Raw genomic sequence first — 25,972 nt, 5'->3', positions numbered from 1 at the left:
TATTAATTTATAAAAATCTAATTTAGATTGGTTCCAACCTAATTTCAGTAGTATACAAAACTTTGCTTCTACATAGCTCCTTTTCTGTATGCTGTTAGTGTCACAAATTACATTTTATATATTGTGGGCCCATCAACAGAAACCAATTATTATTACTTTATGTCATTATCTTTCAAATCATCTGATCTAAAACTGTATTAATACTTACTTTTAATATTTATCTGTGTAGTTATCTTTAATGGGCACCTTTATTTCTTAATGTGAATTTAAGATACTCTCTTGTATCTTTTATCTGAGCCTGAAAGACTCCCTGTAGTATTTCTCATAAAGAAGGCCTGCTATTACACTTTCAATTCCAGAATCTACATTGCATGATGTCTATCTCTTTATTGATATTCCCTATTTGGTAAGGCATAACTCTCATACTTTCCTATAGTTCTTTAGACATGGTTTTACTTAGTTCTTTGAACATATTTTAAATAGCTGATTTAAAGTCTTTGTCTAAGAAAAAGTGTCGGATTCCTCAGAGACCATTTCTATTCCTTGCTTTTTTCCTTAGCTCTGGGTTACACCTTCTTTTTCTTGGCCTGTCTCATATATTTTGTTGCTATTGAACCCTGGAAAGTTTCATGCAGCAATTCGAGAAATAAGATCTCCCCCTCTCCACGGGGTTTGTTGTGATGTTGCTTATTGTAGTTGTAGTGGTTTGTTTGTTTGGTGATTTTTCTGAACTAATTCTTTAAAGTCTGTACTTTATTAAAGTGTGGTCACTGAAACCTTTACTCAATTAGCTTAGTGGTCAGCTAATGATTAGACAGAAATCTCCTTAAATGCATGAAATCAATAAATCTCCAAATTTTTGCCTAGGGGTTCAGTGTGTATACTTAACACTCAGCAAAGCAATTTACAACTCCACCTTAGCCTTCACTTCCTGCCCATGCAGAGTCTCCGAGTCAGCTAGAATCATGAGTCTAGGGCATTCTCAGGTCTTGCCTGAGCCTGAACACAGCCCTAGCCATTTCTGAGACTTAATAGAGTCTCAAGAGTATATCATGTCAGAGCTTTTCTATGCCCCTGTGAATGGTCCATCTTCCAGCTTTTTCATTTTAGGAACTGTAGTTAGCTTATTGGTTTCATCAACTCTCATTCATCACCTCTGGCAACCACCAACTTAAAACACTTACCTGTAACTTGCTTTAACAAAAGTGTGCACCAAGGAGATGGCTGTTTATACTGGGTGAGCTCTGAGTTACCTCTGTAAGTCAGGTCTTTGTGGAAACCATCAGACAGGTGCCATAATGAGAATTATAATGAGAATTATTTAGGGATGTGATTTTGAAGAAGTTACAACACAATACTGCTCCTTCAGGTGTTGTGAAGCTTTCATAGCAACGTGGGCTGTTATTTTTCAATGGTATCTCTCAGATGGAGAGCAAGAGATGCAACTAGGGAAAGTTAAATGCCACAAAGCTTGCTTGCTGTTCTTATCAAGATTTAGCTATTTTTCTTAATTTATAAACAGTCCCCAGGAAGCCACAGGCAATTTTCTGAAGTTCTGCATAAGTTAATTTGGATGATTTTTGCCATTTTAGAAATTCCTTTTATGTATTGTGAAGTTTTGGAGGTCTTAGTCCACTATTTTTACTGACATCATTATGTTTATTTGAAAAGTCAATTTGGAAATAGTTTTAAAATCTGCTGTTATCTTTAGCTTACCTCAGCTGGAAGTCCATCTTTGGTTTTTGAGGGTATTTTTCCTCAGTCTTCAAAGAAAACTTTCTAAACACTTGCATTCTAGGAAAACTTTTATTTAAACACTTTGAAGATGTCATTCCACTGTCTATTTAATTCTTTTATATTTGAGAAGTCAACTGACAGTCTAATTGTTGCTTTTTTGAAGACAACATGGACCCCTCTAACAACTTTTAAGCTTTTCCTTTTTAGTAGCTTCGTGTTCTTTTCTTTTATTCTGCTTAGAGTGTATGCACTTTGAATTTTTGGTTTGTTACCTTTTGTTTGTTTTAAAAATATTATTAGCCATAGTCTTCAAATTTTTTGTCTTCTCCATTCTTATTTGCCTCTCCTAATGGACTTTAATCACTTTATACCTTCACATTGTATGACCTGTGTTTTCATCTCTTTGTATTTTCCATGTATTTTTGATATCCTCTAAATTTTAGTTAAGAAGTTCCTACTTCTGCTTAAAATGTATAAAACTGTGGCCAGGCACTGTGGCTCATGCCTATAATCCCAGCACTTTGGGAGGCCAAGGTGGGCAGATTACAAGGTCAAGAGATCAAGACCAGCCTGGCCAACATGGTAAAACCCCGTCTCTACTAAAAATACAAAAATTAACCAGGTGTGGTGGTGTGTGCCTGTAGTCCCAGCTACTTGAGAGGCTGAAGCACGAGAATCGCTTAAACCTGGGAGGCGGAGTTTGCAGTGAGCCAATATTGTGCCACTGCACTCCAGCCTGGTGACAGAGCAAGACTCTGTCTCAAAAAAAATAAATAAATAAAAATAAATAAAAATGCAATAAAATACCACCTACACTTAAAAACATGATAAAGCTGGATAGGATAATCTACACAATCATAACTTTTCTTAAACTGATATGAGAGCTGAAGATGAACACAACCAAGTGAACTAAATTCCACAGAATAAAAAGTCCCTCCAAGAATAGACAGAATTCTTTCATTTTTGGCAAAGTAGGAAAAGTAAGCAACCACAAAAATGGGTAAGAAAAAGTCATCCCCCAAACTTTACACATCTTTTGAAGATCAACCATGCATATACAGATCATTTGAAATGATCAAGATCACAGTCAGCAAGCAAGCTTTCAATCACTGGCAAGCTTCTTTCATTGAACCTCTACCAGATGCACAGAAAGTACAGAGATCTAGGAAGCAGACATAGTGAGCCCCACTTAGTGGACTGGCAGGAAGGCACTGACTGCTGCTCTGAGATGGGCAGGGACCACTGACTGCTCCCCTTACCTTTTCTCTTGCAAAATAAAAACCTTAAATTAAGCGGGAAGGAACAGAAAATTCCCGTCCCTTGGACCTAACCAAGGATCCATTCTTTCTGATGTAAGAGTACACATGAAAGACTTCTGTCTTCTGGGAAGAACAAGGAAAAGTCAGGCAAACTTCTGCAAACCAAGGGCATTTTTAAATCAGATTAAGGAAAAAGAGACATGTAGAAAGGAACAAAGATGAGAATTACATTATCATTACAGTCAGTAGCCGTTGCCAGATCTCACGGAATAGGCAGCTGAAATTTCATAGCTAGCAGATTGGTGTGACCACCAAATGTATAATACATGTTATTATACATTTCTTTGTTATTATACATGACTGTCTAGGACTCGAGGAATTTGATATGTATCTGTCAAAAGTTTCCAGGTAACTTGCAAGGGATGCTATTTAATTCTGAAGGACATATAATTCAATTATGCCTCACCATTATAAAGAGCCTAAGAGACCAGTCCCAGAAAAGAGATAATTGGAACTGATTTTCCTCTTGCTCCTAGCAGACCATTAGGAATAATTTCATCATGCTGTATACCCCTCTTTAGGTTGTCATAACAAGAAGCCTGAGGCACTCCTCATGCAGACTCTCACTGAGTTTTCTCTTTTACTTAATCCTACTCAATCTCTCAACAAGCCTTCATCACCCTAGTCCTTCCACTCTGCTCCATGGATTGCAAACCCTCATCAGCAAAATAATCTATGTGGTAAATCTCTTATTTGAAAATTCCCTTCACTCACTTGTTCTAAACAAAACTTAGCTTTTCTCTGAACACATGTATTTCTCTATTGCCCTAAGAAGTGCTGGGGTTGTTCTCTAGTACAGCTCATACAACGTCCACACAGCATAAAGGTGCAGTTGGTAACCTTGTTCCACAATCGTTTTCTTCAGAGCACTGTGTCTCCATCCTTTCTGAGACTTCCTAGGCCCTTGGAAGTAAGTTCTATCCATGCTGTCTCCTGTCTCATTTCCTATACTTGCTACCTCCCTCCTTTCACTATTCCTCAGTGAGGCCACTAGTGGAGAATTTTACTGCCTACCTTTTGCTTTTTCTCCGTAAGTCAGTTTAAGCTAATCCTCTGGTCTTACACTATATCAGAATTCTGACTGCTTCTCCATGACCACCCTGGTCTACACCACCCTCACCTTTCTCAACCTGACAAATAAAATAGCCTTCTCCTTAGTATCTGTGAACCCACTCTTGCTCAAGGATAGCCTGTTCTGTCAAATAAACCAAAACAAGTCTTTTAAAATTGAAGCCTATCACATTAATGGTCTTCATCTCACTTAGGATGAGGCATCGAAGCCTCACTGAGATTTACAACCCACGTTTACCCCTTTCCCACTTACCTCTCATCAGTTACCAGCCACGCTGATCTTGCTGTTCTTCAAGCTTGCCAAGCACATTTCTGTCTCAGTGTCTTTGCGCTTACTGTTTCCTCTCTCTGAGTGCTTTCCCTTCAGTAGACGCAGGGCTTGCTTCCTCTCCATCCACTCTCTACTCACATGTCTCCCCGACCACCTCTCTCAAATAGCATGCCTTCCTTCTCACTTGCTCTAGCCTTACTTTGCCTCATAGCACCTGCAATTCATTATGTTCCGTTTGTTATGTGTATGTACTTTTATGAATAGTTGAGTGCTTATTTCTAATAAAGTGTTTATTTTAGAATAATTTTAAGTTTCCAGAAAAAATGGTAAATGTAGTACAGAGAGTTCTTTCTCTGTTTCTCTTTCTCTCTCTATATATATGTATGTATGTACGTATACATGTATCTAGATATATATCTAGGTGTGTGTGTGTATATATATGTGTATATATGTATATATATGTGTGTGTATATGTGCATATATGTATATGTGTGTGTGTGTGTGTATATATATTCCATGTTTAGTGTCCCATTAACATCCTATCTTAGTGTGAGACATTTCTTAAAGCTAATGGCCCAATACTGGTACATTATTATTAACTACAGCCCACCCTTTACTCAGATCCTCTTGTAACCTGATGCCCCCTGTCTGTGCTAAGATCTCATCCAGAGCACAACATTCCCTTTAGACATCAAGTTTCCATAGGCACTCCTGGTAAGCGAGAGTTGCTGACCTTTCTTGTCTTTTTGTGGCCTTGACAAGTAGGAGGGGTACCGGTTAAGTGTTTGTTAGAATGTTCCTTAATTTGATTTTGTCAAGTGTGTTTCTCATGACTATATTTTGGTTATGGGTTTTGGGGAGAAAGACCACAGAGGTAAAGTGACATCTTCATCAGGTCCTATCAAGGGAACATAATATCAACACGGCTTACCACTGTTGATATAAACTTTGGTGGTTAACATGTCCTTTCTTCTTACTTACCATGTATTTGTTGTTCATGAAAAGCCGTTTTAATTTTATCAGCAATTCAATAAACAATCAACAGCACTTTAGTTAAAGGAATTGAAGATGTTTGGTTTTAAATGACATTAAAAATACTAGCACACTTTATCCTAAGTAAACATCAGAAGTGGCTACTTTACATGGACTCATTCCTAATATAGGAACTCCTGAGTCTTTTGTTCCCCAAATTCCATTGACTTACCAGATTCTGTTGTATGACTACGGCAGTTTAGTTCTAAGTTATCAACTCACTGGTATGCATGATGTCTTTTGTCATGATTATCTGTCATTTCAACGACCCTGAATCTTAGGAGCACCCTTGTGAACATTCCAATATTTGCCTCCAGGGCCAGCTATGCTTTTCCACTACAAATTCAAAAAATTATTTTTTCAGCCTTCCAGGAAGAAGACATGGGGTTTAGGGTCTGCCTATTTTCTGAAACCATGTGAGACTTTTGCATGGACAGGAGTTTACCTGGGGATAGAGGGAAGCACTGGACCTTCATGGTTCTTGAGCCAACGCCTACAGGGAGGTCATTACACTGGACCAGAGTTTCTGATCATGGCGAGGGCAGCAGCTCCTGTGGCGACCTGGTTTACTGTGTGGTGTAGGATGTTTGTTGCTCCTGGAGGCTTAGCCTGCGCTCTGTTTCTTCAACCCTCCCAAGAATTCTATGAGCTTATCCCTTAATAATCCCTTTGTGTATTAATCTACTAACCCGAATTGTTTTCTGCAACCAAGACCCCAATCGACACTTAGAGAATTATTTCTTAACATTTGCATGAAGGCTCACAAAAACATTAAAACCAGTCATTTAACATTACTCTAACTCTTGCTGGTTTTGTTATTCAATATTATTTAATTAATGCTCGTAACTTTCACATTTCAGTTTTCCACATAAACGTGTCCTTGTGGAATATCATTCCTTACAACTTTTTTTTTTTGTTTGAGACAGAGTCTCCCTCTGTTGCCCAGGCTGGAGTGCAGTGGCGCAATTTTGGCTCACTGCAACCTCCGCCTCCTGTGTTCAAGTGCTTCTCCTGCCTCAATCTCCCAAGTAGCTAGGATTACAAGTGTCCACCACTGCACCCGGCTAATTTTTTTTTTAAATGTATTTTTAATAGAGATGAGGTTTCACCATATTGGCCAGGCTGGTCTCGAACTCCTGACCTCAAGTGATCCATCTGCCTCGGCCTTCCAAAGTGCTGAGATTACAGGTGTGTGCCACTGCTCCTGACCAGCTTTTTGAATTCATGGAAAAATACATTGCTATGAAAATAAAAATATTCATTCATATATAATTTAAAATTCTCCTCTATTACCCAGTAGTAGGAATGCCCTATTTTGGCAAACTGTATTCCATACCACACCTTTTACTGCCTTGAGCTATGGTGTATCAGTTTCCATTTGAGGCAGGCTTTTCTGGAGCATTTTTGACCCCAGCCCAGAGAGGACAGACAAGTGCTGGGAAGTTTTTTTCTGAGACTTTGCATCAGAAATATCTCGTTTCTTTACATATAATGAAGACTAAGGTATTCTAGAGCCTTAATAATTTTCAAACTCTGTAAATATTACTCCATGTTTTCTAATTTTCTGTATTTTAGTTGAGAAAGTCATTTTCTCTGTTAGTTTAAAAAAAAACAATTTTGTCTCCTCTTTGGCTGGTTAAAAAACATTTTTCTGTGTAGATTAAACTGAGAAATGTCAGCAGGTGCTGCCCAGTTTTCAGTATTTTCTTGAATTACCTTAATCAACATTTAGTGAGCTCATTCAGTCAGAAAACTCAGGCCGTTAGTTCAGAGAAACAGTTATTTCTAGCCTTCCTCCATCTGTTCAGTTCTGTTCCTATGGAATTTCTAATAGCCATGTATTAGGACTCTTGGGAGTCTCTGTGTCATTCATATTCTTCCTCTGTTTATCACTTTCATCTGAGCTTCAAGAGATTCCTTTGAACTAATTCAATAATTTGTTTTTTTCACTCTCCAGTGTGCCATTTACTTCAGTCATCACACCTTTTGTCCACTCACCCCTTCTTGAGATGACTGCTTTCTGCAGCAGCCTGCGGCTGTTCCACCATGTCCCACCACCTTTTCCTCTCTCAAAACACGTGATTTTGGGTTGTGGTTATTATTGATGAAGTCGTTTTTTCTCTCTTTTAACTCTTCTTTTCTCCTCCCCATGGTATCTTTGTTCAATGACAGGAATCCATTTGCTTTAAATGTTCACACTGGGGTGGGCCTGGTGGCTCACGCCTCTAACCCCAGCACCTTGGGAGGCCAAGAAGGGTGGATCACCTGAGGTCAGGAGTTCAAGCCCAGCCTAGCCAACATGGCAAAACGCTGTCTCCACTAATAATACAAAAATTAGCTGGGCGTGCTGGTGCATGTCTGTAATTCCAACCACTTGGGAGGCTGAGGCAGGAGAATCACTTGGACCCCGGAGGCGGAGATCGCAGTAAGGCGAGATCGCGCCATTGCACTGCAGCCTGGGCACAAGAGTGAAACTTCATCTCCAAAAAGGTCATGCTGGATGTTTTTGTGGTTTATGAATGTGATGATTGGGTTTTCACACTCAAGTGTGAGATATGCCTCTCTCAGACCTTGTTCCAGTGTCGGTCCATTACCAGTCTGACATTTAGAAAGAAGTGTTCACACTGGTACTGCTCTTTGGGCTTTGTAGCCTTTCCATTCTGTGAGCTTGTTCTTTGCAAACATTCACATAGAGCTACCTGGTTCATTCATACTGAGAGTTGAAATGAAATCTGTCAGATACTTCATAGGTCAGTGTTCAATTTTTTATGGTTACTCACTGTGAGATATAATTTTGCCTTTTCTACTAGTTGAGTTATTTCAGTAGGAAATAACTGGAGGAATTGGTAGAAGAAAGTGCTTACCTATTCTCACTTAGGATACTATCTTGATCCTGGAGGACCTTAGGTTTATTTCTTTCAATATTACCATAGAGATAACTGTGTAAGATAACCTCTTACATAGAGATAATAGTAAAACAAAACAACAGCAAAACACACCACTGTTTTTTGTTTTGTTTTGTTTTGAGATCGCCCTTGTTGCCCAGGCCGGAGTGCAATGGCGCCATCTCAGCTCACTGCGACCTCTGCCTCGCAGGTTCAAGTGCTTCTCCTGCCTCAGCCTCCTGAATAACTGGGATTACAAGAACACACCACCATGCCCGGCTAATTTTGTGTTTTTAATAGAGATGGGGTTTTACCATGTTGGTCAGGCTGGTCTCAAACTTCTGACCTCAGTTGATCCACCCACCTTGGCCTCCCAGTGTTGTTGTTTTTAAAAGAAGAATGCAAATGAGGCCTGGCTTGCGGGCATTTTTTGCCGGGGTGGTTTCCGTGCAGAGGTTGCTTTCCCTGGTGCCGTGCTGTGTTAGGTGGCACCTATGGAATTCCAACACGCTCCTCCAGGAAGCTTATCTCTCTGGAGGCTGAAGCCCCTGAGGTGCTGCACAGGGCTTGCTCTAACGCTGCCAAAGTCCCCACTGTTTTGCATATGACCTAAACTCATGCCTGCCTAGTCTGCCAAGTCCTAAACGGTCAAAGCTTCCACACTCGTGAGTCCTTCCCGAGCAAGCCTGCTCACTGCCTCTGTGCCCCGTCTACAAATATTCTCAACAGTTCTCCAGGACTTTCCCAGGCCTCCCTCCGATGCCTTTATCCACCCCTTGCCTCCCATCTGGGCTTCTCTTGGTAAGGTCAGTCCTTCCACAGATAGACATACCATCGTGACTTTCTGGGAGCCTCTCTGGCTCACGTGATTTCTAGGTCTACCTACTACCTCCATTTGTTACAGCCTCAGATCCATACACCCTGGCCCCACGGCCTACCCCAGGCCTCAGCACACCTCCCAGGTAGCCCTGCCTCGGCCCACTGTTGACAGGGGACAGGCTTCAGAGAGCTGTTTCCGATCTGTCCCTGTGGGGTGTCTGAAAACAGACAAGCTGCTCTTTAGGCAGATGCGTGGATGCTCTGCCCTCCCCTCACCGTACTGGTTGCTCAGGTCCCACGGAGAGTCGCACTGCCCTCAAACTCATCGCTGGGTAACTTGCCAGCTCTTTGGCGTCTTATTCTTCTTATGGTGCCATCACGTCTTAGGCACTCATTTTCATCCCTCAGTCAGAATGTAAGCCCATTGAAGGTTTTGTTTCCTTCCTTCCTTCCTTCCTTCCTTCCTTCCTTCCTTCCTTCCTTCCTTCCTTCCTTCCTTCCTTCCTTCCTTCCTTCCCTCCTTCCTTCCTCTTTCTTTCTTTCTCTTTCTTTCTTTCTTTCTCTTTCTTTCTTTCTCTCTCTTCCTTCTTCTTTCTTCTTTCTTTTCTTCTTTCTTCTTTCTTTCTTTCTTTCCTTCTTTCTTTCTTTCCTTCTTTCTTTCTTTCTTTCTTTCTTTCTTTCTTTCCTTCCTTCCTTCTTTCTTTATTTCTTTTTTGACGGAGCCTCACTCTGTCACCAGGCTGGAATGCAACAGCACGATCTCAGCTCACTGCAACCTCCACCTCCCGGGTTCAAGCAATTCTCCTGCCTCAGCCGCCCGAGTAAGGGATTACAGGTGCGCACCACCATGCCCAGCTAATTTTTGTATTTTTAGCAGAGACGGGGTTTCACCGTGTTGGCCAGGCTGGTCTTGATCTGTTGACTTCGTGATCCGCCTGCCTCGGCCTCTCAAAGTGCTGGGATTACAAGCATTAGCCACCGCGCCCAGCCTTTTTCTTTCTTAAATTTCAAACAGATTTAGAGTTAAGTTTTAGAAAGACTTGCTTGTAAATGTACTCTAACTGCTGTCTTCTGTGATAACTGGGCAAGATACTCAACTGTGTTAAGGCTTATATTTCTGGACTGTCAAACGGTAGTAATACTGATCAAGAAGGATTGGGGGACCACTGGCAAGAATACCACGAAATGCCTTGTATTCACAGAACATTTCATTAATGACTTTTCTTTTTTTTCTTTCCTTTTTTTTTTTTTTTTTTGCCTAGAATGGGACTATACAAATAGGAGAAATACTCTGTACTTATATTGAGCAAACAAATCACATTGTGATTAACAGTAAGAGACCAAGAATAATGCTTCTAGTTCCAACTTGCCCACTGAAACATTTTGCCACATGGGATTATGTCTCAAATTCCATAATCATTTTTATGATTAATTCCAATATTACTCCTTCCCCACAGCTTCCCGTGAAGCTTTCCTGAGTTCAGGCCACCACTGCAAGCCCAGGACTTGCAACACTCCCTGGGGAGGGCCAGCTGATGGTGTGGCTTTTCTCCAAACTGCACCCGAGTTCATCCCTGAGTCATGCTGGCTGCAGGAGATGTTCAGTCTCCTTCCTCTCCCTGCTGGGTTCATGTTGTTGGGAACCAGACAGGAACATTCCTGGTGACCATCTCAGACACCCATGTCTCTGTCCACCAAGGCTCCTCCCCTGCCCCGTCATTCGGTGCCCCTTTCTGACCACGGTTCTGGGCATCAGACATCACAATTGCTTCCTTCTGGAACTCCAGGAGCCCTTCTTGTCTACCTGCTCCACCCAATCAGAGTAGACTGAGGAGCATCCAAGAGCTGCAGGAGCCTGTATGTCTTCAAAGATCTCACTACCTAGCGGGACCCGCACACTGCCAGGCACTGCGATGTGCAGCCTCGGGACTGAGAGTCGTGCTCGTGTGCACTCAAAGCAGACTCTCTTCTCTGGACATGAGAGGATAAGCAAGTCTTTGAGGAGGAAAATGCACTCACAGGCAGACCTGGCTTGAACCCAAAGCACCACTCCACTGCATGGTCCCATGCTTGCACCACCTGCGTCTGTGAAATGGGATAATACCTCCTCCTTTAGTCATGGTGCAGACGGCGTTTGTGAGGCACTTTGAACTTACGTATCTTATAAAAGTTCACCATCTCAGTACTGAGTCCCAGAAAAATAGTTGAGGTTGATCTAAGTTCATTTATCCATATAGTTACCCTTTCTTAGTCACTTACCCTGCACTCATGGAAGGGAATGAAGTGATGCGTGAGACACATTCTCTGTCTTTTGTCTAATGGATGCGACAAATGGGATGAAAACACACCTCCCACCAGGGGAGCGCATTGGGTTCTGTCATTAGGTAACTGGTGCCAAAGATGAAATGACTGGCAAGTAAAGTCTCCTCCTTCCTTCAACACTTTTGCCTTAAAGAGTGGAGTGCAGGCAGCTTTCCAGCCCATGCCAAAGGGGAGGGCAGGCATCTCCACAACAACCAGGCCTCATGCTCCTGGCTGAGAAAAGGTTCTACCTTCCAGGCCTGGGCCGGCGTGGGATGGGATTCCGGGATTAAGGCAAGTAGCAATAAATTACAGTGCAAGCCTCAGATGCCCTCCATGCCTGAACCTGACTACAAGCCAGGCTTAGGAACACAGTTAATAAAAAATTTTTTTTAAAAAAAAATAGAGCTGCCCTATCCTCTTGCTTAATCCCTCAGAACTGGAGAAGCTGTCTCCCAGGGCTTGATTAATAGGCCCCTGGAGAGTTTGCTGCACCCCAAGCCAGCCCGGCAGCACACGGAGCACAGGATAGAGGCGCCATCTGCCCCACGCATACCTCCTGATACCTGCAGAGGAATCCCCCATACTCAGCCCTAAGGCAAGGAGGGATTTGACACCTCTAGGAAGGATGCTCTAGTTTGCTTCTGGGTTTTATAACTGGCCTCAATGGGCGTACTTCACACTTTCCTGCGTGGTCTTTAGAACTATGATTGATAAAAGGCTTTTGCATGCCTCTCTAGTGACTTCACAATCTACTAAGGAAAAACAAATTGTCAAAAGAAAAAGAAAATCTTCAAATTCCATCACAAACACAAACAGAACATTTAATATCAATGGAAGATGCTAAAGGTTAGAGAAAATGGACAAATCACACCTTACCCTTCCCCTGAGGAGTCCCGCAGCCTGTGAGCGGTGGGGTGAATGGAAACAGAACCAGGATCTGTGGTCAAAGTCCAAATTCACACAGAGTGCCTGGGAAGTAAGTCAAGGGAGTGTCCTCAGGGGCTGAGGACTGAGCTGGGTTTCCATGAATGATAGTTGGCCGGGGAGTGGGGACACAGGATTGGATCGGCAGGGGGAGGCCTTCTGTGGTCCTGCGAGAGCCTAGCACTCGCTAGGAACCCCTGATGTGCAGCGGGGGAGCGTGCTAGCTGAGCGGAACCTGAGGGGTGAGCCAGGTGCACTGTGGGCAGCTCTGGCACCAGGGGAGATCTAATCTCTGCTGTCACAAGCAGGGAAATGGCACTGAACCACTCCACACACAGAGAACAGAGCTGAGAGGAAGGAGACCAGAGTCGTCTGATAGCACCTGCCATGGCGCCAAGACCCGAGAGTCTGCTTCTCGAGAGACCATCCAGGAGTCAGGAGGGCAAGCCAGGCAGAGGGGCTGCTCTCCAGCCCCTTCTCTTCAGAGGGTGACCCAGGCACGGGGGTGACCCAGGCACAGAGCTGACCGCTGTGTTGCGGTGCCACAGGCCCGTGCATACCGGCCTCCCAGGACTCGGCTGGCCTCTACTTCTGCCCCAGATGAGTGCTCTTCCTGCCTGCCCCAGGTCCCTCGGCCCACACTTGTCCTCATCGCTTAGAGGCTGATGTATGCTGTCACCCCACTACCCAGCAGCCAGTGACATCACTCATGCTGGCCACCAGCCCCAGAGGGAAGCTAGTGTCCTCCAGAATCCTGTGCCCATGGGACACATGCAAGAGAGGACCAGCACTTTCTCTCACTGGGTCTGATGGAGGGAGGAGGTTTTGCTGGAGTCTGCATTCACCTTCATGCTGCAAACTCCTGGGTTTGTGGGCCTGATCCCAGCCCCTGGTCCTCACTCTGAGACAATCGCCCCCATAATGACAGCCATCCTTTCTGGGGCCATGAGTGTGCTTGCATGGTGTAGGTGCTAAGTGTGGCAAACGCACATGCACCCAGGACAGCCCAGCTGAAAGCAAAAATGCCTGCTCATCCCTGCCTAACTGGCCGGTGTGACACTTACCGATGCGTGCATCACCAGTGCATGCTGGGTCTCCCTCATATTCAGGCCATGCGAGGTTCGTTGGTGCTTTGGATTTTAGAATACAGAGTGACCATCTCTGGTGAGTGATGTCTTCTAGGGGCACCATGGGCTGCTCCTATGTGGGGCCCAGCTGAGCAGCGGTGAGAGGCTCACTAGAGTCCTGTGTTCAGAGCAGAGAGCAGAGTTAGTACCACCACGTAGGATGCTGTGTCCTGACACGTGTGTAAGTGATAACAGGTTAGCATGGCAGCTCTGGTAACGTGGCTGCTAAGAGTCAGTGCCGTGAGTACCATCTCTTCCAGTTCTTCTGTCTCTTGGAGAAATAAAGCCATCAATGCCTTGCTCATTGTCAAACCTCTTGTAAGAGGATGGTGGATGGAACTCAATGAAGGCTCCATGCCCTGAGCTGTTATTTTCAAGCCTCAGTATTATACCATGGAAGCTACCGCACTATTTCCACCAGAACAGCACAACCAGACATGACCATGCACTCAGTCACATGTCGGACATTTGTCAATAATAGCTCAAGGACACAGAAGCTTGAGGTTACAAGAGGCTTTCGGCAAAAGCATCTTATTAAGTTGCATGTTTAAGTGCTGAGGAAAGAAGCCTCAAACAGTAGTGAAACATTTGTTGAACTCTATGTACTCAGAAATGGCAAAACTAACATGGGACAGAAGGAGCCAAGAGCAGCTTCTGCAGGTTTCCTTGTTCAATTGCGTAAAGCTCCCCCAGTATTCTCCAGTCTCAGTGGAGAGATCCTGCGATGATACTTCGTGGAAGGTGTCAAAGCAAGTCCTCTTAAAGTCAGTATTCAAATCACCTTGGCCACAGGCAACTCTCGGAGATTTTAAAGAGATCATTAAAAAAATAAGAACTTTTGCAATCAACCAAGGAATCAAAAAGAATTGTTATTACATGATCTCGACAGAGAATTAAAGAGTCAGAGCCAGTTCATTTAGAACCAACAATATCCTACAGCATGAGAAAAATAAATCAAGATCTGTTCTCTGCGTGAAAAGAGTAGCTCCTGTAATCTCCACTCTCATTTATTTGCCAAAAAAGATACTACCTCCATAATTGCAAGATGGGTGCCTTCCTAGGCGGACTACCACTGGTGTCATCCAAGACTCATTCTAAGCCAACGCCTCTTCCAGGCTGGTGGGGCTCACTTGGCATGGGGGCCCCTGTATGCATTATTCTGCCTCAGGCTTGTTAAAATTGTCTAAAATTTGAAATATGGATTAATTTATTTGCCCCAAATGTAATGTTGTTGATGACTCTGAAAATGCAGGCTTTGTCATTTGCCTAAGCTCTTCCTCTCTCTATTCTCTATTTGAACTCCTTCTTCAATGACAGTGGCAGGGTCTGGTGGTCCTGATGTGCTACACCGACCTGTGAATCCTAAGACGGGGAACAGGGAATGGGGGAAGCTCCAGATGTGGGTGGACACCCCATCTCCGTCTCAGTGATTCTCCCTCCCCTACAGGCTGACCTGCTTACCAATGCCAGCATGTTCCTTGGCAACAGAATTGAAAGTCACAGATGTGAGCCTCGTTGGAAGAGTGGTTCATTCATCTGGCTTCGTTCTAGGTCCTGTAGCCCCTCTGGTGTATACAGGAAGCCTCCATGTGGATCAGTCATGCTCTCTGAGATTCCACTCAGGGTATTAGCGCCAGAGCTAAACAGCAAGTGCTCCTTTGCTGATCCTTATTGTCACCCACGAAGGACCTTCTGATGCACACAGCTAGACTAGGAGGGTGTCTAGATTCCCATGTCTCAGGCAAAATACAATTATCACAAACCATCCACAGCAACAGAGCTATGCTGAGGCTGCGGTGGTGGGAACAGCCCACTCAGGGGTCGGCAATAGGGAGTGCATTGCCTGGAGGGGATTTTAAAACAGTATGAAAACTTACTAAAAGTTGATTATCACCAAGTTTTTATTACCATCATTCTAAAGAATGTTGGCAATAACATGCTTCTCTCCACAAACATCTTGTGTCGGTCTGAGTTCTGAACAATTGCCATGGTTACTCTTGAGTTTTAATAATATAAATGTAGGTCTCAAATTAGCACATCTTCACCACGTATCCTTTTGGTTTTTAATTTTGCTTTAAGTTCTGGGACACATGTGCAGAACATGCAGGTTTGTTACATAAGTGTATGTGTGCCATGGTGGTTTGCTGCACCTACTGACCTGTCCTCTAAGTTCCCTCCCGTTGCCTCCCACCCCGCCACAGGCCCCAGTGTGTGACGTTCCCTCCCTGTATACATGTGTTCTTAATGTTCAGCTCCCACTTCTGAGTGAGAACATGCGGTGTTTGGTTTTCTGTTCCTGTGTTAGTTTGCTGAGGATGATGGTTTCCAACTTCATCCATGTCCCTGCAAAGGACATGATCTCATTCCTTTTTATGGCGGCATAGAATTCTGTTTTTTGTTTGTTTGTTTGTTTGTTTCCTTTTTTTTGAGGTGGAGTCTCACTCTGTAGCCCAGGCTAGAATGCAATGGTGCAATCTCGGCTCACGGAAATCTCCACCTCCTGGGTTCAAGTGATTCTCCTCCCTCAACCTCCCCAGTAGCTGGGATTACAGGTTCCCCCCACCATGCCTGGCTAATTTATTTTTATTTTAAGTATAGACAAGATTTTGTCATGTTGGCCAGGCTGGTCTGAAACTCCTGACCTCAAATGATTCTCCTGCCTCCGCCTCCCAAAGTGCTGGGATTACAAGTGTGAGCCACCACGCCTGGCCATGGCTGCATAGTGTCCCATGGTGTATATGGGACATGTTACATAGGGATACATGTGCCTTGGTGGTTTGCATGGCACATGTATACCCATGTAACAAAAGTGCATGTTCTGCAAATTTTCTTTATCCAGTCTACCATTGATGGCCATTTGAGTTGGTTCCATGACTTTGCAATTGTGAATAGTACTGCAATAAACATCCCTGTGCATGTGTCTTTATAGTAGCATGATTTATAATCCTTTGGGTATATAACCAGTAATGGGATTGCTGGGTCAAATGGTATTTCTGGTTCTAGATCCTTGAGGAATCACCATACTATCTTCCACAATGGTTGAACTAATTTACATTCCCACTAACAGTGTAAAAGCGTTCCTGTTTCTTCACAGCCTCACCAGCATCTATTGTTTCTTGACTTTTTAATAATCGCCATTCTGACTGGCATGAGATGGTATTTCATTGTGGTTTTGATTTGCATTTCTCTAATCATCAGGGATAATTGAGCTTCTTTTCATATTCAGGACATAGGCCATTCAGGACATAGGCATGGGCAAAGACTTCATGATGAAAACGCCAAAAGCAACGGCAACAAAAGCTAAAATTGAAAAATGGGATCTAATTAAATAAACTACAGAGCTTCCGCACTGCAAAAGAAACTATTATCAGAGTGAACAGGCAACCTACAGAACAGGAGAAAATTTTTGGAATCTATCCATCTGACAAAGGTCTAATATCCAGAATCTACAAGGAACTTAAACAAATTTACAAGAAAAAAAAATATCAAAAAGTGGGCGAAGGATATGAACAGACACGTCTCAAAAGAAGACACTACATATTCTTTAATAAATATTATACCCTGCAGGGCAGTTGATTCAGAGAGCGCCAAGTTACATGGAATGCCACTAACTCACAGCAATTCAGCTTTTCACGTTTTCTTTTTTTTTTAAATTCAAATCCTGCTCAGGTGCAGCTTGTGACCCCAGCCCTGTGGTACTTCATGTTCTTATATTCTAACAGCACACTCAAAAGAAGCAATGGTCTTCCAGTGGCTGTAAAGGGAATCACACGTGCCCAGAGCTATCCCAACACTGTGGCTGCAGGTGACCACATGGACTTTCCCTTTATGTTGAAAATCCAACACGGCAAAGCAGCAGAGATCACAAGATATCTTTTGTTTGATAAGTGCAAACTTTATTTCACACATGAAATAATTTATTGAATTTAATGATATATTTGAAATGGAAAGTTTTTCTTTTTTAATAATTTATGGTCTTAAACTAAAGAATGACTCAAGAAACCATTACTGGTTATTGCATGATTATCGATAAAAATGATTTTGTTTAATAATGGAAGGAAAGATGACCCACTGTGCGTGTTAACTTTGAGGGGCATACTCCTCTCACCTACTGTGGAAAAGCAGGAATTCAGTCTTTGCAACAGTGCTGGGGAGCCTAAACCTCAGGAGAGCCGAGTTCCAGCCCAGCCCTGCCCCCTACCTCCTTTAGCCCAGAAGACTCATTTGAACTCTCAGGCCAGCGTCCTTTGCCCTCAAAGTGAGGCCCTGGGAGAAGAGGACCTTTCAAAACGGAGATCAAATGCTGATTCTGAAGCATATGGTGCAGTCACAACCCCTGAGGCATTTTGCAATATAGGCAGAAAGATGAGACATGCACACTCATGAAAAGTTAAACAGCTATAGAAGATGCCAGCACAAAATAAATCACAAAGCAGAAAGTGACAGGCACCAAGTAAATGGAGCCAGCGACTCCTGCCCTCAGTCAGAACCTGGAGAGACCGCATGGCCTGGAGGGAGCTGGGAAGCTTTCTAAACACAACCGAGCTTGGGGCAGTTTCTGGAGGCACTTTGCTTGGTTATATTTAATTTACAACCCCAGGCTTATTTAGCTATGGTTTAAAACTGGATCGATGCGTCTTCTTTCAGCCAGGGCCTCAGAACTCCAAGGACAGCACTGATGGGGTGCATTGAAGAAAAGGCCGGGAGGGTCTCCTGCCTCTCCGCAGTCACCAGCACACACATTCCCCATGAACAGAAACTGTCTATGGCTCCCCATGAGCCCTGAAGGGCCAGCCCCTCAGGGCTCTCTCACCTCTACCTTCTGCCACTTGGGCTCCTGACACCTGCTGCCATCTGCATGACCTGTGCGATGGAACGTGGTCCCTGTGCTCAGGCAGCTCAGTGGGACACAGCTAGATAGCATGTGGCAGCTTAAGCACTTCTGGGAACGGCCACGGTGAGCGTCTGTGCCTGCACTTGCCTGAGTTTCCACACCAGAAGGCTGATTTTAGTATTTTTCTCTTGCATCCCAAAAAACAGCTTTCCCATAAGAAGGTTTGCAGTGTGGCCAGCTGCCAACCGGGCTGGGTAGAGCTGTCCTCACTCTAATTCTTTTGGTTTATTTATAAGGCTGCTTTCTGCATTCTTACTTCTCCAGATTATCTGTTCCCCTGAGGGCGAAGGGAAATCAGGCTGCCCCACATTGACTGCAGCTCAGTGTTCTCTGAAACGCAATTAAAATGTTAAGGACGATGGACAATCAATATTTTATACTCTACACAAAAAAATTCCCTTCCTAATGGCCTGATGTGGGAGGTGATGCAGTGAGCGAGCCCAGAGCTGTGTCTACAAAATGCCAACACAACCAATGGCAAAACGAGTCATTTCTGTCTCATTGCCAATCTCCCCACCTGGTTTCCCTCCTGGTGCCCCATGTTATAGCCAGTTAACTAGATGATTTCTTCTGATATCGTGGAAGGCAGGGCCACAGAACAGGAGAGCCAGCTGCAGAGCAGCCTCACGGGGCGTGATGGGGCTCCCCTCACTCTTTCCATCAGAAGAACTACAAAATATTATTCTTCTGAGTTCTTGCAAAGACAAAATGGCAAATACAGGCACATCTAGGGCATGCATATCACCACCGCCCAACTTTCTCCATACCCCAGACCTGGCCTCAGCATCACTCCTGGGACACCCCCAGGCATCCTCGGCCACCTTGAGACAAAACTGAAGGACCTGCTGTCCAGGGCCGGGTGGGGCCTCTCTTCTGTGAAATCACGATTCCTCCCAGCAGCCTGAAGAACAGCGACATGCCCTGTTGTATAGATGCTGAAGTGGGCCTAGCAGCCTCAGGATTCCCAGCTAGGAAGGAAGAGAACCCCAGGCTCCCTCTCCCTCTCCAGCCCATCAGCCGCTCATCCCCACACTGGGAGTGAGCATTCACCGTGCTCCAGGCACCGTGCTGGACATGGGCATGAGTACAATAGAATAGTCTTTCCCTTCTGAGCACTCACATTCTAGGGAAAACCATTAGACCCTCCTATGAAGGAGGCCCTGCCCCGATTTGGTGGCTAAGACAAGGCTGACTAATGACAACATGTGTACCCATCCTCCTTGCCTCCCGCACCACCCGGTCCTTACTCTATCACAAGACTTCCGTGGTTCAGCGGAGCATGAGCCCAAGCAGAGGGAGGTTAAAGCGTGGCTGTGCCACGGCTGCTCTTGTGGACCACTCTGCTGCTCGATCAGCTTGTCTGCTGGATCACACAGTCTGTGGGCTCATTTCTGTGAATGCTTCAGGCTTTCTGGGTACCTTCTCAGGGTCCAGCCTCACAAACAGAACAGTATCAGGAGCACCCGGAGACAGGGTGAGAAGATGATGAAACAGATGGCGCAGACGGGGGGCTGCAGCTGGGGCTAAGTCTGCAGAGAAGCCACGGGTGCTCAGCCAGGCAGATCCAGATTTGAATCTGGACTGTCACCTGCTGCTGTGAGTCCTGGGCAAGATGGTGACGGAATATAGCACAGCATGTCATAAGGTGATACCCCAAATTCCTCAGATAATCAATGTTAACAAACCCAGTGTGGGCTGATAGAGTCCAGGAAGGCTTCCTGGAGCAGGCAGTGCTGGAGTCCTGTCAGGGTCCAGGTGGGAGTGGGCGGGGACATTGAGCGGCAAGAGGAAAGGATAAGGGGGATAACAGGCCACCTTCCCAGACAGAGGCGTGGCAGGTTTTCCTGAAGCAGAAGACGTGGGAGAGTGAGTATTGGGTGAAACTCGGTACAGGGCAGGACGGGCCAGGAGGGCTCCCTCGATGTGTCGCACCCATCTGTAGCTGAGGCAAACATATCTTCCAGTTCCCAATTCCACAGCTTTCTAAGAGGACCAGTTATCACCTTTCACGGTAACGTTATTGTTTTTCCTCCTCAGTGTGCACCATGGGCCAGGAGCCACCAGGACATGTCAGTTCTGCTTATCTATGAGGGGAAGTCGTCTGCTTTTATTCATACAAGCTTGTGGTGGAAAAGAAATTCATGCAAAACGTTAGGTTTAAAGGCAAGATGTCAGAAAATGGTGCTTCGGTTTGGATCCCTTGGACTCCTGCGGAGGCTTGCCTCCTGGCTCCTGGGCTGCACCGACCACCCGGTGCTGAGAGTGAGCCTGGCATTTCACATTTATTCTCTCCCCTCATCCTTATCTCAGCCCTAAGAGGCACCCAGAGTCAAAGAGGCCCAGATGCACGACGAATCATTAGTGGCATCAGGATCTACGCAGCAGCAGTCCTGCCAGGGGCCTGGCCTTCCTCTGCCGTAGCAGGAGCACCAGGCAGTGCAGGCAGCCAGCAGGCCCTCATTCCGTCCCTCATGTGGGGCCTCCTCTGTACCCCTCCACTGTCCATGCTGCCTCCTAAACGTTAGCACCCAGCGCCTTCTGGCGCTCCTGCAGCCATGCTTGGAGTGACTGCTTTGTCGGCTCACCCCGGGGTCCACGACCGTGGCCAGCAAGGTGCTGACAGCCAGCCTTTCCCGTCTGTGCCCAGTTCTGACTTTGTGGGGTACACCCAATACTTTGGCTTCTTGAAGAAAAAAGAACCACATAGCTGAGCCGAGAGAAGATTTGCATTTCCCAAGCCCCAGCCATCTGCCAGAAGGCCACTCTGCTGGTGGCCCCGGCTTTACCGAATGATTCCTCAGCAATCCTAGAAGAGAAAGTTGTTCTCCTGGTGATGGATTTACTCCACATCCCTGACTCCGGACAGAAAACAGTAAAAAGGAGACACAATTTTCCATCTGAAAACATGTGTTGTCTTAACTTACCTTAAGAAAGAATGTGAACTTCTTTGCGACTGCTCTCTCCTTTTAAGAGAACATTTTCTCAGTTATCGCTCTGACAAGACAAGGAGGGCATATGTTCTGAAGAGCACAAGGTATAGAATACCACACCTGCTCTGCTAATGCCATCAGCAACATGCTCAGTGTGGGCGTCGTAGATAAGGGCTTAATAATGTTCCGTCAACACCAGATCCAGGGGCAACACGGATGATGGTCATGGTTCACTGAACGCATGCAAGCATTTTTTTTCCAATTTGTTATTATCATTTAAATTAGAAACACTTTGTATTACTAGATAAGCAGGCCAGGAGCATCAAGGTCCAATCTAGCCACGGTTCACTGTCTGGGGTCACACGACCAAGGCCTCCCAACACCCTGGAGTCACCTGTGTGGGGCCCGTGCTCTTCAGTCCGAGGCATGGAGCCTCAGCTTGTGGGATCCTGCAGCCGGGCGTAGGGGGACTTCCTTGAGGAAAGCCTCAAAGTTGGTGAGTGACCACTGCTTCTCAGGGCCTCTTTCTCCCAGAGACATCAGGGTCTCACTGCCCCTTCCAGCTCTCTGGCCAACCAGGTGACACTGGGAAGACACAGGAACTCAAACCAGGCAGTGTGCGTTTGAGTGTGACATGCAGATGGTTCCAGGGAGCACCTCAAGGTGGCAGTGTGGGTGGGAGCAACAACTTCCCACACGGATATACACCTGCTTCCCACACGGATATACACCTACTTCACACACGGATATACATCTACTTCACAATGCTACTTCACCACAGCACGTTTGCCTTTGGCTGCTCTACTGAAGTCTGTGTTTTGGGCAAGGTTGTTGCACCCGAAAACATGTGAGTCATTACAATAAAAGCATTGCCCTTGGACATAGACACATTTTGTTTCATCTTAAGTCCCTCATCCACCATCATGTACCATTATTTAGGGCTTGAATTCACCCATCCAGAAACTATTTACTGAGCATCGTCCATGTGACGAGAACTGTTTTATTAAATGAGATTATCTGCAATAAATTACAGCTATACGATGAGTATTGGTAAGAAGTGTGGGAGTGTCTACAACTTTACCTCAAAAGAACCTGTGCAATGATACCAATAAACGCATGTCTCTGGCACTTATGTGGTATGTGTATGTGCACCCCATGTCTGTGTACATGTATGTCAGCACCTCTCCCATGGGTTTGGTGCTATGTAGCAGGATGTTACAGACACTGAAGGAATGCACAGTTTGGAGGTAGAAATAGGACTGTAAAAAATGAAGGAGGTAAACAGAATAGGCAGACACTCAGTAAATCAGAGAGGGCTTCCTGGAGGTGGCAAGATTCGAATTGGGTCTTAAACTCTCACTTAGTAGGTAATTGCTTGAACACCTAGCACTCATCTTCCCTCCCAGCACCCTGATTTCTCTTAGGTAACTCCCTTTATCCCATTGGTATATTTCATTTACCACAGTGGCTTGTCCTGAAATGTGCACAAGTCCCAATAACAGCCAATGAGAATGACACGTGAGCCTCATACTGGTGCCATTGGCACCAGAGAGGCTCTCTTTTTGCTGGATGTGCACAAGGGAACATGTTGGCCTGGAGCCCTGGGTGACCCCAAGAGGGCAAGGCTGGCAGAGAAGAATAGGGTCAAGACATGAAGAAGCCACGTCCTGACACACCACCGAGCTCAATTCAGACATGACCACACTGCCCTGGCCTTGAACTGCTCAGTTATTCTGAAACCATCCCTGTAAATTTTATAAAATTAATCAAGGAAGAAGAGAGAGGGGGAAACGAATGAAAGCTGGCTTGCCGCACACTCGGCATTCCTCACCGGATCGGGCTGCTCTGACTTGCTTCCTCAGAGTTGCTTGGTTCCTATTGTCCTAGAATCATGTAGACTCTGTTACAAGATTCCAGTTCTCCTTACCGGCTCTGTAGACAACAACTTGCATATTATGAAAGGTTAAGTTTTCCCTTTGAGAAATTCTTGTAGGTCCTGTATAAGAGTGAAACTACCAATGCCAGCTGGTCTGAAGGATGTCACTGATGCCAGCTAGTCTGTAGGACCCCACTGATGCCAGGTGTCTGAGGACCCCAGGAGGAGCTGACTCACCAAAGACTGCAGTTTCCACATTCTGATAATTTCATCCTCTTTCCCCCAACCAATCTACGACCCCAGTCTTCTAGGCCCTCAGCCTCCATGATCCCCTTAAAAACCCCAGGCAAAAGTTCCTTGGGGAGAGGGATTTGAGGCTCTCCTCCCACCTCCTTGCTTGGTGGTCTGCGGTCATTACACTGTTTCTCTGCTGCATCCCTGTGGTCTCAGTGTATTGGTCCACTACCGTGCAGCAGGCATGCAAACCTGTGAGTCCTGCAACAATTCCAGCAAAGTCAATCCAATTTTGGTAGGATTTTCTGAAATGGGAACTTTGAAAGACAAAGACACACAGTGTATTTTAACAAACACTTCCCCTCATTCTTCAGGAAAGGACTGGTACACGCCGTGAGGCAGATGGATCTATGAGAAGAGTCTGTCTGGATCGGCTCTGGTTCTTCTCCCTCATATCACCAGGTTCTGCTGGTCCCCAGAGCCATACATTGAATTTTCATTTATTTTCTATATACTTCTAGTCAGATTTCAACAAATACCTTCTTGGTCTTTCATCCTAAATTCTTATCAGTCTAGAGTAATTTCCAAGTATATAACCTGCTTTGCCAAGGAGGCTTGGCCTCCTGCTGGCCTCTGCAGAACTAAGACTGACTTATATCCTCTGTTTCTCACTTAGCCCCGTGGAAGTGAAGCCCCCATTGGATGCCAGTTCACCCCTGACTTATCCTGGAGTTTTCTTTCCTGAGTTTTCCAACATCTGCATGCAGTTTTCTCTCCTGCACCAGCAAGTAAGTATTCACTCAGTTCACTTTTATCTTTAAAGGAATCTCCAGTGTGGGTCTGACTGAGAAACCTCCATTAGAGGAACAGAATGATGTGACATTTCCTGTGTTGCACTATTAAACTTCCCCTTGCCCCCAGCAATTAGAGGAACAGGATGATGTGACACTTCCTGTGTTGCACTATTAAACCTCCCCTTGCCCCCAGCAACTTGGACTTTATGGTTAACGTTCCTCACTCAGTCTCACTTGGGCTATGTTGTTTATGACCATCCCTTCATCCGGAATGTCTATCCCTTCCCCACCTTTCTCTAGGTCCTCATCATTCAGGGACGGGAGGTTTCCCACCCTGTATTCTGAGATGATGACTTGGGCTCTGTATTGATGCCCCTTGTGCCTCTTTACAGACACATGCCTCCACCTGCCTTGTTGTTTGTCTGTTTGCCTCCCCCGCTAATTTATGAGATCTACTTAGACCATAACTCCCACCTCAGTCTCTTGGGAAAATGTAGGTGGTTAATAAATGTGTGTTAAAATATATTTAATTGAGCTAAATGTGCAGTAATCTAAAAACTTGCAGTGGTAAAATCATTTAGTAAGTTAATGTCTCTAGCCAGGTGTGATCGCAGGGCCGAGAGTGGGCTGCCAGCATCTAATGATTCCATGCATCCTTTCAGATTGAACTGTGCACAGCTTCGTGGGCACTCTGAGGGACTGGGCAGCATTAATAATTCAGGTGCTCCATTCGGAGAAGCCTGTGCGGTGCCAGAGCTGGAGGAAAAGGCAAAATGACTCAAGCTGAGAGAGGAGTGGGGAGGAAAATGCCAGAACACAGCTCTAATCTTGACTACTATTTAAAAAAAAAAAAAATCTTCAGCTGTCAATTTTGTATGCAGAGCTTGTCAGACTCTCAAATGAACCAGGGGAGATTTCCTCACTAAAACTAGGAAAAGGTTATATTTGATGAGGGGGCTTGAAAGAGGAGCATTAAAAATTACAATTCTTGATGTAAAATGTGGAGAATTTTTTAAATGTTTGGGAGAGCAATTTTGAAGGGTCACTGGGTGTATTCATCCCTGAAGTGGTCTCCCCCAGCTTTGTGCAGTCTTGGTGCAGAAAGAACAGCATTTCTGTGAAATGCTACAGCCATAATGAAGGCAAGCACCTTGGGGAAAGAGCAGTTTCTATGCAGAGGTGGAGGAGAAGAAGAGGAAATGGATAACACTAGCTCCTCAAGTCGACAGATAGTTACTGTAGCCTCCACTCCCAGGGGCAGCTGCTGAGCTGGAAGCTTGGGAAATACAAATAGGCTGAAGGACCTGCCTGTGCTCCTTCCCACTCATGCCCAGGAGGAGCTCACTGTGGGATGCAGCACTCAAGGCAGGAACCTATGAAAAGGTGTCTAGTGACCTAATATCTAAAGGGCCCTGGTGAACACAGAGAGGCAGAGAAGGCTGGTTTCTCCTCCAGCAGCTCACAGCATACTTGAAAAGCAGTCCACAAACCCACACAAATTTACAAAAGAGAAATTTGCTCATGGCACAGGACAACAATGAAGAAAGGTTTATAGTGTGTGCAGGCCATGTGTGGTCTCCAGATGAGACTGAAGGATGGTACGAGTGCTCTAGGTCATGGCGATGGAAAAGACTGTGGAAGACGCAGAGCTGGAGCTACCGAGTGAAGAGCAGGTTCGGTGAATACCGACAGGAGGAAGTCGGAAGCACCGCTGGGCTGTGGGAGCGAAAGCACATGATGGACAGGTGGACACTG

At 45.1% G+C, this 25,972-nt stretch overlaps 1 long non-coding RNA gene and 1 other non-coding gene across 6 annotated transcripts in view; one reads left to right on the top strand and one right to left on the bottom strand.

Moving 5' to 3' along the window:
• The window catches only part of LOC110740979, a 210,402-nt gene that overhangs the window by 42,435 nt on the left and 141,995 nt on the right, over positions 1–25,972 (bottom strand). For 3 of the 5 annotated variants that reach the window (XR_004176438.1, XR_004176435.1, XR_004176436.1), the window contains exon 3: positions 13,427–13,607. This is a non-coding gene — a long non-coding RNA (uncharacterized LOC110740979). Of the gene's footprint in view, positions 1–10,374; positions 13,608–25,972 lie in introns of those variants that run through there. The other 2 variants (XR_004176437.1, XR_004176434.1) reach the window with 2 other exon arrangements.
• On the top strand, positions 7,931–8,034 carry LOC116269335. The gene has a single exon (XR_004176809.1). It is a non-coding gene; the product is annotated as a small nucleolar RNA U13 (small nucleolar RNA).

This window comes from Papio anubis, chromosome 10 (assembly GCF_008728515.1).
Source record: "Papio anubis isolate 15944 chromosome 10, Panubis1.0, whole genome shotgun sequence".
Classification (NCBI taxonomy): Eukaryota; Metazoa; Chordata; class Mammalia; order Primates; family Cercopithecidae; genus Papio; species Papio anubis.
The sequence above is the reverse complement of the archived record's forward strand: the minus strand, read 5'-3'. Positions and strand labels throughout refer to the sequence as shown.